This window comes from Chlorocebus sabaeus, chromosome 20 (genome assembly GCF_047675955.1).
Source record: "Chlorocebus sabaeus isolate Y175 chromosome 20, mChlSab1.0.hap1, whole genome shotgun sequence".
Classification (NCBI taxonomy): Eukaryota; Metazoa; Chordata; class Mammalia; order Primates; family Cercopithecidae; genus Chlorocebus; species Chlorocebus sabaeus.
In genome coordinates, this window is record NC_132923.1 from 39,471,244 (window position 1) to 39,484,138 (window position 12,895).

A 12,895-nucleotide genomic window follows, 5' to 3' on the forward strand; every position below is an offset into this window, starting at 1 on the left:
TTTCATTTGAAGAATTCTTAACCATTCAGATTAAGAATACTAGAAAGAATAAGGAGCAAAATTGCAGTCTCTGATGGTAAGTCTTTGAAATATAAGTGTATGACTCTTTATTCTAGAATATTCTACATCTACTGCTTTACAGTTATAAGTTGGATAGATTTCATAGTTCTTAAGCTTTATAGCCTAGTACTTCTAAATACTTATTTACTTTACTAAGAATATTTATCCCTAGCCCCATCACTGCCACAAAAACAAAATAAAGCATTCTTCCTACAGCACAGGCTTCTGAATGAAGTCTGTCTCCTCTTTAAGAGCTATTCGTGCTTCCCCAATAAAATAATACAACATGTAAAACCCAGCCTCTAATATGATAGTTACCTATCGTTCTAGGATTATCTCTTTTCATCTGTACTCCAGCAAACATCTACAAAGGAAGTGGGCTAGAGAGAGAAAAGAGTAAAACCAGAGTTATTTTATGATGCCCTGACAGAAAACACAGTGTCATTTATTACTTAGAACTCTCCCCAGAGATTAATCACCATTTAATATCCCTAGTTGACTAATATGCTCAGGCATCACCATTAATACATACGTAGACACTTGGCATTCCATTTTAGTAGTTTCACAAACATCTTTAGCAAAACTAACAAACAATGTGGTCCCAGATTCTTTTCTCCCTAAAGACCCTCCATATTTCTTCAACTTGCTGAGCTCACACTGTTTGCAGAAGAAGCTTTGCACTTACAGGAAAACATGGAGGGCTTAGCATGTGACCCATGGTTTTTACAGCCATACTACTAAAAACACGGTTGGGGATGCAGAGGAGAGACTCAGAGCATTTTCACATTTTCCTATTGACACGAATTGGCTGTTTTGGCAAGGGAAAGTCGTGACATAGGATTTTTTAGATAAATTAACAGAATGAAAGTGCTAAATTAAAATTGCAACATTGATTTCCTTTTTAGCTCAGCTGTGCATTATATAAAAGGGTCAGGGGAAGGATTTATTATGTGCGATGAGTCTCTGTCATCCACTAAGAGACTGGTGTATAAAATAAAGTTGTCCATTTCAGACACCCTTTGTCTTCAAGGAAAGCTGTCTAGGTGGCCCACGGGTGGCAAAGGCGCTGAAAGGAAATGGAAATTGATAATCGGTCCTGTTAGGCTGATTCTCTGCATGTTCAATTCATATCCTTTTGAAAAGAAGAGATTAAGATGAAACCTCATTGAGGAATACACATTTTGAAGAAAATAGAAACAAAGGTTCTGCAAGGCTATTTCAGTTGGTGTCAAATGTGAGAACAAGGCGACACAAACTTATATGAAGAAAGGGCATTAACAAAATCCCCAGACAAAGAAGGAGCTAATAGCAAATATATGCAGCCGTCTTTGTGGATGCTCACAGGAGAAGTGGTACAACTTGATTTACAAAGGGCCTGGATAATTATTTGTTACTTGGAACCAACCCTGCCTCTCCCTCTGCAGAGGGCAGGCACTGACCATCTGCGGGTCTTCGTTTCGCTTTTGTGTAGATGAGAATTAGCCACATTTCTGCATCTGGTAAGCTTTGCATGAAGAGATGTTTGAAGCACTGGCTTTGTTTTGTTTTAAATCTTTAAACTGCTCCCTCAGCTTCAGTCAGAGGATTACTGCACATCTAACCACGAATAAATTGAAATATCAGCTGAAGAGAGCGCATGTTGCTCGCTGGTGGAATAATGGACGGCAGGTGGTAGAGGGTTTTGTTTTCAGAAAAGCACAGGAGGCTAGAAGTGACAAGAGTGATTTTGTGAGAGGGCTGAAACTGTCAGGATGAAGTCACAGGGGTCAGTAGTTCCTGAGCTGACCTTTTTAAACAAACCCTGAGAAGACCTTTTACTGGATCCTCACAGCAGTAGCACATTCATGCCAGAAAGGTTGCCCCTCCTTCTAGATATTGAGAGTCCTAACAAAAAGCATATTTCCTATGATAGGGCCCATGTTCACCCACGTGGTAGCCTGACACTCCCTCTCCTGTCAGCCCGTGACACACAATCCTAACTGCTCACCTGCTCCACCACACACACACACCAGCATTTGAGCTGTCCCTTAACACTTTCCTGTAGTCTTTGATATCATCTTCCTGTCAAATCACAGAAATCAAGGGACTGGGCTGCAAAGCGGGACACTCGTGTGCTAATTTCCATGTCATTGCTTTGAATGGTTTTCTAGCACGGAGAGCTGTTACCTGACTTCTGGGGACATACTGAAGTGCTGAGACCCACTGTAGATGGCCTAAAAATTCACTTCTTAACATTTATAAGCCAGGATTGTAGAATGAATGCACTGGCGCATGGCTTTTTTTTCAAATATTGTTCTGTTTAAGCTCTGTAATGTCACTGGAAGTCACAATAAATCACACACTTAGTATGCTTTCTAATGAATGCTTTTTGTTCAAAATTTCTAATACCTGAAGGAAAGAACCTTTTGTCCCTAAAGCCTGTGAAAAAAAAAAATAAGGGATTTTCTCCCTTCATCACTAAATGTTATTATATTATCATATCCCCTTCCATTATTTTTTTCTTTCCTGTTTGCAACTGGCACAGTAATTTACTCATTAAACATCAGTCCTCAGATGATCTGCTCCAAACCACCAAAATGTGAGTTATTAAAGACAAACAAACAAGTTTTTTTTTAAAGTTTTGAAGCAAATAAATGTGATTATAAAACTTAGAATTTTTTTCTTCCGTTTGGTTCTATGTAGTGCTCTAAACTTCTGAGTTGACAGTAAAGGGGAAATTTGGTGACTGATCCCTTAGATAAGAGTTAATTTTTGAATCTGGCAGAAAAAATAATTTAAACAAAGCCCTAGAACCCGAATCTCCTTATTAAGTATTGATTCCACGTTCAGTACTCTTCAATGGGCACTGCTGTTTCCAGGCACTTAAACAGCAATGCAGCTTATATTGTTGGACCCTGTTTTTTTGATGCCCTCCTCAGTTCCTGCCCCGTGCAGAAGCCAGGAAGCATGGAATCTGCTTTACAGTTATCTCTTGCTTTCTACCTGTGTATTTGTAAATGGCTCTGTATGTTGGAAAAGTTTCTGGCTTAGAAAAAAATATGTTAAAAAGAAAGAGAAATGGAAAGAGCGTTTAAGCAGAAGGTTAAGAACAGGGCGGGAAACAAAAGTGGGAAAAAGAAGGTGTTATCAGAATAAAATCTAAAGATTATAAAGAGAGCTCAGGGTACCCAGAGTCCAGATGGAAGACCAGCCTGGACTGGGAGGAGATGTGCTGGTCTCTAAGGGACGTCTCTTCCCCCTTGCTTCGGCAAGGTCAGTCTTGGGAAGAACCAAAAGAACAGTAAAATAAAACAAAAGGTGACATTTGAAAAGAAAAGAGCAATAGATATATACAATTACAATAAAATCTCAAGCAAAAAGGAAGCAAAAATGTATTCTATAAGAATGAAAACAGAATTCTTTAATTCTCTACTGTTACCTCAAACACAGGAGACAAAGAGTGAAAAAGTGTTACATATAATTATTTGGTCAGAAAATCTAGAGGGAGGAGTAATTTCTTGTCAAATAAAAACTACTCAAATTGATTATGTAATCAATCCTCCATAGAACTGGAAGCAAATTTTAAAATTTATTATTAAAAAGATGTTGGCACAAGTGATTTCACATCTGAATAGCTAGTAGTTTTATCAGGGTTTCTATGTTATTTCAACAATTACAGCTTATAGAAAGGTACAGAAAACTCCCTAATAAATTTATGAACCTTGACCAACTTAATACTAAAACCTGACAGTAGTACAACCCAGAAAATTGCAGACCAAAATTATAGACCGTTTGCACTTATGAATGAAGATGTAAAAGTTCTAAACAAAGTATGAAAAATTGCATCTTCGACATTCTAGTGACACTAAAAATTTCTTGCAATATGTATACAATGGATTATCTGTCTCCTAATTGTCCCTGTATTAACTTCATAGAATGAATGTGAGTAAACCTTAGGAAATAGGTTGAATTGGTATATGAGATACATGGTAAGAGTGCTTGACCCAGCTTCCTGTGAATGTCCTCTGCAGTTTTACAGCAATAAAAAAGCCTTGCTTTAGCGTCTGGTTCTGAAATTATCTTCTAGTGAAGATTGTTGAGGAAGTCTTTCTTCATCCGTACATTCACATATAGTTGAAAGCAGCAGATAAATGAGTGACACTTGATAATTACAAGGCATTCAGCCAATCAATCAATAAAGATTTTATTTTGGAAACTTTGTACTGTTAGCACATTCAACCTGTCATATACTTTTATTCCAGGGGTCTGGAGTTGCTTTTTTTTTTTTTACAGAGTCTTGCTCTGTTTTCAGGCTGGAATGCAGTGGTATGATCTCTGCTCACTGCAACCTCTGCCTCCAGGGTTCAAGCGATTCGCTTATCTCAGCCTCCCAAGTAGCTGGGATTAGAGATACACACCACTATGCCTGGCTAATTTTTTTTGTATTTTTAGTAGAGATGGGGTTTTGCCATGTTGGCTAGGCTGGTCTCAAACTCCCGACCTCAGGTGATCCACGCACCTTGGCCTCCCAAAGTGCTAAAATTACAGGTGTGAGTCACCAGCCTGGAGTTGCCTTTTTAAGTATTTTCAGGGGTAGATATCTGAAGACAACTCGAATCTGTCTGTACCATAAAACACTGCATAAAGGAGATTGTGTACAAAAGTTAATCCTGTAAGAAAAGCTACCCATTTCCATAGTAAATCCATGATTTGTCATTTTATTTATATATTTTTATTTTTTATTTATTTATTTATTTTGAGACAGGGTCTTGCTCTGCTGCCCAGGCTGGGGTGCAGTGACACAGTCCTGGCTCACTGCAGCCTTGACCTCCTGGGCTCAAGCAATCCTCCCACCTCAGCCTTCCAAGTAGCTGGAACTACAGGTGCATGCCACCACACCCAGCTAAGTTTTGTATTTTTTGTAGAGATGGGTTTCAACATGTTGCCCAGGCTGGTGTTCAACTCCTGGGCTCAAGTAATCTGCCTTCCTTGGCCCCTCAAAGTGCTGGGACTATAGGTGTGTGCCACTGTGCATAACCAATTTGTCATTTTACATCAGCTATAGTTTATATTTGGACCTCCTAAGTCTGTGTCTTGGTAAGATGCACTGTAGTCTCCCATTAAAAGGCAGCTGTGGTGCAGGCAGTTTGGGTGTCCTCATTGAATAGGGAGCCAGCTAAAGGGATCAATACCTAAAAAATTGTAGGTACTCAGCAAACATTGGTTTAAGTTAAATGTTTAACTTAATTTATTTGGAAAGACAAACTTTTAATCTGTGTTTTTGTATATAAATATTTTCATATGTTTATCTACCTAAATGTACTTCTTATTTGAGAGCTACAAATGGAAAAGAACTCACTCTAATAAAAGCTGGCATTATAGTTTTAATTCTTGGGATGTTAGCATTGCAGTTTAATTCTTGGAGAATATTAATTTGCCAACACCCCATATAGACCTAAAATGTAGGAGTTTCGTATTCTCAGGAATAAAAAAATCTATATCCTCAAACATATGCAGTGCTTTGCTGAACTGAATGGACATTTCTTACTTACTATGTATTTAACCATACTTTAGAAGTGGGCCTGAGGTCTACGTATCACATTTCTGTCTGTGTAGTCATTACATATGCATCCTCCCACAGCATACATTTCTTTGGTATCTACCATTCTAAATTATGATTTGAGATTCATATTTTAAAAACATATAAGGTAACAATTGTGACCATAATAATGATTGTAATTTTCTTCCTGCATAGGTTTTTATAACAATTTCTGCTAGTGTGCCGTTTAAGACAATACTTTTAAGAACATTTTCCTCATTATAAAAGTAGTATGTGCTCACTGTAGAAAATTAGGAAAATATGTAAGTATAATAAAAAGTGTATTAGGATCATACTGTATGTGCTGCTCTAATCCTGCTTTCTCTTTCACTTAAAAATATATTATGGAAGCATTTTACATGCACCTTTTAATTCTTCTAAACGTGATTCTCTTTTAAATGGCCATGTAGGATTTTGAGTGAATACCAATTTTGTCAATTTGCTATTTTAGAACTTTTAAACAATAAAATCAGAATCCATGTTGATGACAAACTGAAGAACTCATGGGGGCCAATGCTGGTACTCAAAGACTTTTCTCTCAAACACAAAATGCTGCAATACCATAAGAAACAAGTCAAAGCAAGAGAAGACCCCAAATTCAGCACCCACCCTTTATTCTGTGTGTTGACACAAAACATTGATGAAAGCAAGTGAAGAGTGAGCCTCCCCATATTGTCCTCTGTGTAATAGAACCCACACCATTGTATGAGCAGTAATGGTTTCTTTGGTCGTAACTTAAAGACATCCTATTTACACTAGGGTCCTTTTTTCAGTTGTGAATAGATTGCATTTAAATTACAAACTTGGAAGGGAGAGGTAAAAGGATTACCAAGTGTGAGAGATGAATGACGAAAAGCAGTAAAGCCTATGCGATCAGAAGGATAAGTCTTACAGTTCATCTGACATAAGAGATGGATTACAATGGCTCTGAAGTGGAAGACAGTTTACTTAGGAATTTAGCAGTAATTTGCATTTAAGGAATGCATTAGTGTATTCGCATATACAGTTTCATCGTTGGATGACTAACAGGAATATATGGCATTTGTTTAAGATTTTATTGAATATGATGTGGTTTTTTTTTTTTCATCATTCAGGGAAAACCTGCTTTCCTCAGACTGTTGGCTGCCATAAGCACCGTCAGCCATTAAATGATGTAACGATGCTGTATTGACACTGTCCTATGTATCTTTCTCTCTGTGGCTCATTCTGCCACAGAGAGAGTATCTTTAAGGGGCAGTGCCAGAATTAACCCCTGCACACTGATCAACAGAAACTTCTTCTAGAAATAACTAAGTCTGTCAACCTTTCAAATATTTAACTCATGCAAAGACATTCATGGAGGAATACAAGAGGGAAATCATTCTCGTATAAAATAGTTAGGACATCCTGAGTTTCTTTGAAGGAACAAATACTGCTTACGCTATTTTATCCTTGAATTCACATTAGAAGTTACAAATACAAATATATAATGTACATAGTCTTTAACTTTAAAAAAAAACTTTAGCACCACATACCTCTAGAAGAGTAGAAGAGATATGGATAGGAAAATGGAGTCAAGAAACAATAAAGGCACCTATCTCAGAAGTTTTCAGGTATGGACTTAACGCAGTTAAATTATGGACAATAACACACAGTAATGTCCACCCTCACCTCTCTTTTTTGCGATAGTCACACATCATTTTTCTGGGATAATGCCGGAAATAGAACAAAGCTTATTCTTTGCTTTTCTGTGATGGTAAATTTTGAAGTTTTATTCATCCAAAATTTGGACTTTCACTTATAAATAGGGTTTTAGGAATGATGATGTAATTTGCATGTAGCATCGCCCTAGGAGTAATGAGGTGCCATTACTGTATTATGGCTACCAACAGTGATGAGGAGACTTAGAACTGAGCCAGTAAGTATTTAGAAAACCCAATGCATTTTACCAAATCTGAGACAGGCATTTTTTCATTTTTAATACCTCTGAATCATTTTGTCTTACAGTTGATTATATCTTCAAATTACCAGCTGCTGAATGTGAAAAAGTTTTAGTAATGTTTTAAACAATGTATTTTCCTTATATTTTCTTCTTTATTGTATAAATAAACAATGTATGATAGCATCTTAAATGTGATGAAATATAGAGCTGTGCTTTTAATTTGTAATAAATGAAGGTAATAGTACTTATAACTGATATTCAAATATATCAACATATACCATCTCCAAAACTCCCCTAGACAGACAAAACACATTCTCTTGGAAAGACCTTCCACAAAAGGAAATTGAAAATCTCATCCTGATTCTGTTTAGAAACCTACTTTCTCAACTCTAACTAATGGGATATTGGGCCAGTGGATTAGTGAATTCCACACATAATCCCCCCAAACTGAATTTATTCATTAAATTCACTTCTTCTTCCTCTACAAAATAGATTCCTAAGCTCCTAAGGCTAGAGGACTAACCAGCTAGATCAGTTTGTTACCTTTCCTTACCTTTCCTTTCTGATAGTCAGTAATGAAAGAAATGCACATAGTCAGAAGCAGTAACGCAAGGGCCCAGATTATCCCTAAATGGAAAAACCATCCCTGGATAACAGAGAGCCCACTGTGCTTTAAATCTTTCTATAGGATTCAACTCAAAATATTGGGGTAGAATATAGATGTCATATATGTATTATATATATGTATTATATGTATGTGTATGTGTATATGCACAGTAGGCACACATATATTTAATTACACAGTTATAGGTGTTAAAAATGCTTTGACCACAGTGTTCTAAAACCCATTCTTAATAAGCAAGAATGTGCATGTTAAAGTTACTTTCTGGGTTAATAGAGATGAGAAGAAAAGTTATTGGGGTTTGCAAATTTATTTTAAACAGATTCCTTAAAAATACCCACTGACCTACATTTATTGAAAGAAAAACAGTCAACTACAAATGTAATTGTTACCCTGTCAGGAATTTATTAATAGACAGGCTGCTGTCATCTTTGTTTAAATGCTCTAAGTTGACAGAATTTCATTTACATTAATGGGTGGAAAGTCCTTTTCTTACTTGTCCAACAAACTGGAGACAAAGTGCCTGCCAATGTTTTAATTTCTTTTTCATGTTCTGGTTAGAGAGTGAGAAGAATGCTTTCACTCCACAGTGTCATGAATATGATAATCTATGGAAATCACGGGAAAGCAGGTACTTAAGTTAAGCATATACTGTACTACAGGAATCCCTGATGAATTCAAGTCTCCGCTGTTTAGAGAAGATGTTGTTGCCTGTGAAGTGACAGACTGCCAGATGTTCGTGAAGTAGCATGGTAGCAGGCTCAGATCTTAGCATCTTCCCTAACCCCCACAGATGACAGCATCTAGTTTAGGCTACAGAATGGTCTTGGTTTCATTCTTTAAGCACTAGTGTTTACATTTACTCGTCAACTATCAAATCGTCATTTTCTTAATTTTACTTATTTAAACATGTGGAGCACAAAATTACACAACTGTATGAGCAATCCTGACTTTATACAGTGTATGCAGTCTAAATGTGAAATAAGCAGTTCTCCATCACGTACAACATGCTTAATCCATTGACTTCCCTTATAAATGCTGGAGAAATGGTTTTCTGAAGGAATGGGAAATGTTTACTATATCGTAATATTAAGCACACAGCAAAATATTTTAAAAGCACTTTTTAAAAAATAAATACATTAAAATAGTGTCATTGTGTGCGTGAGTAATTCACAAAGTTAATAATAGAAAGCTATGAGACATTGCTAGAATTTCTATAACAAAAATAATGTTGATAAGAATTTCTATAATGATGGCAAAGAGGCCTATTAAGTGCCTACTCTGTATTAAGCTCTGGCTTCACTCTATACAATTTATATAAATTATATAATCTTTACAACCTTATAAAATATTTTTCCCATTTCATGAATGAGGAAACTGAGATCTTACAAAAGTTAAGCAAAACACGACTAAGTCAAAAACCTAGTAAAAATTGAGCCAGAATTGGAAGCCAAGCTAAGTTCAAGACTGTTCTGTGTATAAATGTACCCAGTACCTTCATTCATTCAAGAGTGTACAATGAGCCAGTCATTGCTCATGGTTCTGGAAATTAGTAAATAAGATTAGTGAACATTTTATTCTCGTAGCTCATACCTTTTAGAGGGGTTGGAGATTTTTAAAAATAAGCAAATAAACGATGTGAATATTTTTTAAAAGGAGATGTGAAGAGTGTGATTTGAAAGGCCTACTGTGGACTGGGTGGTCAAAGAGTGCCTCTGTGAGGAGGTGACATTTTATCTGAGTCCTAAAACATGTGAGGGATCCAACCATGCAAAGATCCGGATGCAGACAAAAAAAAAACAAAAAACAAAAAACAAAAAACAGTAAATGTAAAGGCCCTAAGGTCATATGACCTTATAAGACTTTTCAAAAATAGCAAGAACAGTATGGCTGGAGTGTAGTGAGTAAAGGGGATGGTGCTTAAATTATATTGAAGAGATAGGCAGGGGCCAGATAAACCTACAGTCATGGTGATGTTTTCTGATTTTATTCTAAGAGCAATGAAATCATTGAAGGATTTTAAGCAGAGGAATGATCTGTCATAGTTTCTATTTAAGACAACTTCTCAGGATACTATAAGGAGGATACATTATACCAAATCAAAAGAGAAAGCAGGTAGATTGGTTAGGGGGCTATTGCAGTAGCCCAAGGATGAGGCAATTGAGCCTTGGACTATGGCCATATCAGTGGAAATGGTGAAAAGTAGAGAAATTTGAGGTGTATGTACTACCCAGCAAAGGAGACACTTAGAAGTGATGTAGGATGAAAAACAGAATAGTTGGGGGTTTTGTTTATTGTTTTTAAATAGAGATGGGGTATCTCTATGTAGCCCAGGCTGGTCTCAAACCCTTAGGCTCAAGTTATCCTCCCACCTCAGCCTACGAAGTGCTGGGATTACAGGAATAAGTCACTGTGCCCAGCCATAGGATAGTGTTTTAAGAAGGAAAGAAGGGTCAACTAGGTTTAATGACACTGAGAGATAAAGTTAGATGAGCACAAACAAAAATGTGGCCACAGGATTTGCACAACAAAGCTTGTTGTTAACTTCATTATGGAAGCATTTCAGTTGTTTGGAATGGAGGACAAATTCCTGAAAAGGGTATGTTCAGGAGTGAATAGGAGGTGAAGGTGTGAGGACAGACACTATTAAAAATGATAAAAGAAGTTTGAAGGGAAGTAAATTAATGATGCCTGAAAGTGGCTGTAGGGTCACAGGAATTGTTTTGTTATGCTTAGTATATTTGTTTTTAGGATGAGAGAGATTAAAGTATATCTATGTGCTAATGAAAATAATGTAAAAATGAGGGTAAATTGTTGAATACTCAAAGATAAAAAGAACAGAAACAAATTCCTTCATATGATCAGAGGGTATGTGAGATGGAGTCCACGAGTGAAGTCTTTAAAAGGGCATAGGATACTTCTCTTAGTAGTAGAAGAGAAGACAGAGGTGAAAGTGCAGATGGGTGGGATGATTTATGTTTAATCCTGTTGCACTAAACGTTATTACATATTCCCTGAGGAAAGAGATCACATTTATGTTTTATTCTCCATTATGTCTTCAATGGCCAGCCCATAGCATGTGCTAGACAAATTGTAAATACTCAACAAATACAGCTGAAAGAAGGAGCCTTTCCCAAGAATGTAGTTTATTAGGTCTTTTCCTCAGTATATTTTCCTAAAACACCAAAAACTTTGATATTGTTGGGCAAAACAGTAGCCCAAAAACTTCAGGAAGTTCACGGCCAATGTAGAGAGCGCGGCACTAGGCTTGGAATTGGGAGACCTAGATTTGAGATGAATTCTGATTTATGGATGTTTGTTACTGTATTCTGTAGTTGCATGGAGAAGGTATTATTTGTGGAGCACTTTGCCAAACGTATAACATATACATTTCCCAAGTTTAATATTTCATACATATATGATAATTATATTAGAAAGATATTGTCTTTACATTAAAAAATTTGCACTTGCTTTTATTTTCTTTCCAATATAAATCTGCTTAGCGTAGAACTACTAAAAAATTGACTTTCAAAATGATCATTTTATTCCAGTATGCCTTGAACTGTAACTCTAAATAGGGTTTTAGATGGATCAAAATGTGATACTTTATGTCCTGTGCTGTAAAAGGGATTAAAACAGTCATCCAGGTGTTTCTGCGTTGGAGGATATTAGGTATCATATTGCATAAATGTGGAAGAAAATTGATTAACCTATTCTTGCTCCGAATATAGCCTGAATCCTGTATACTTTTTACTCCGTATTTATAGCAGTCCCATTTTCCTCATCACCTCATTTTTCTGTTTTCCTTTGCTTCCATTCCATTGTGCAAGGCAGTTTTTATTCCATTTTCCCTCATTGGTTTTTGCCCTTGACATTCTATGCAACATTTAGCCATGAAAGCAGTAGCATTTTGAAGGTGGATTTCAGAAGCAAATTATTTCATCCAAGTACTCCTAAGGCACTGGAAGGACTGTTGCTGAGAAAATCTTTCTTTATGTGTTGTTAATACTCTGTGACATTTTTATAATTCAGAGTACTCACATCATCTTTACATTATGTATTACATTGTGCATAAATGAGATTTATGCACAATATAATAGTACTTTGGTTCTATAATGTTTTTGAGTTTTCAAAATAGTAACAGCTGTATTTTAATCATCTATTAATGCTTTTCCTATTTTAAATAGTTGTGGTGAAGAACAAATGGGCTTGGTGATCATTGTTATTTCTGTTTTATACAGATGAAAACTGAGGCTTACAGAGGGCAAGTGGCTTGCCCCAGGTCATTCAGCTAGTTTCTGCATCCTAAGATCCATGATCATTCTGCATATTACATTATTTTAGTAGAAGGTTCTATTTTTCTCCCAAATCCTAAAACTCTAATATATAGCAAATGCAACCACATGTGTATCTATATTTTATTCTTATCTCTTTAGTAATTTCATGCCTGTTATCATTTATATTCACTTCTAATATTTGTGGTTGATTTTCTATAGAGTGCGTCTCAGATGAGTTTGTAAGTAGACATCAAACTTTGTCAAGATAATTACAGTGTAATATTAGTTATGAACTATGAATTTCCCAATTCATACAGATTTATAATAGCTTTCATTAAAATATTTTTAGTTCTATTAATTTTCTGTACAGATTTCATTATTTGATAATGAGGTAAAATAGCTATAATATCTTTAGTTTTACCTTTTACTAATGAAGT

The 12,895-nt window shown here is 36.1% G+C and overlaps 1 protein-coding gene across 3 annotated transcripts in view; it reads left to right on the top strand.

Moving 5' to 3' along the window:
* Positions 1-12,895, top strand: part of DPYD (dihydropyrimidine dehydrogenase) — an 844,938-nt gene that overhangs the window by 800,427 nt on the left and 31,616 nt on the right. The window lies entirely within an intron of this gene.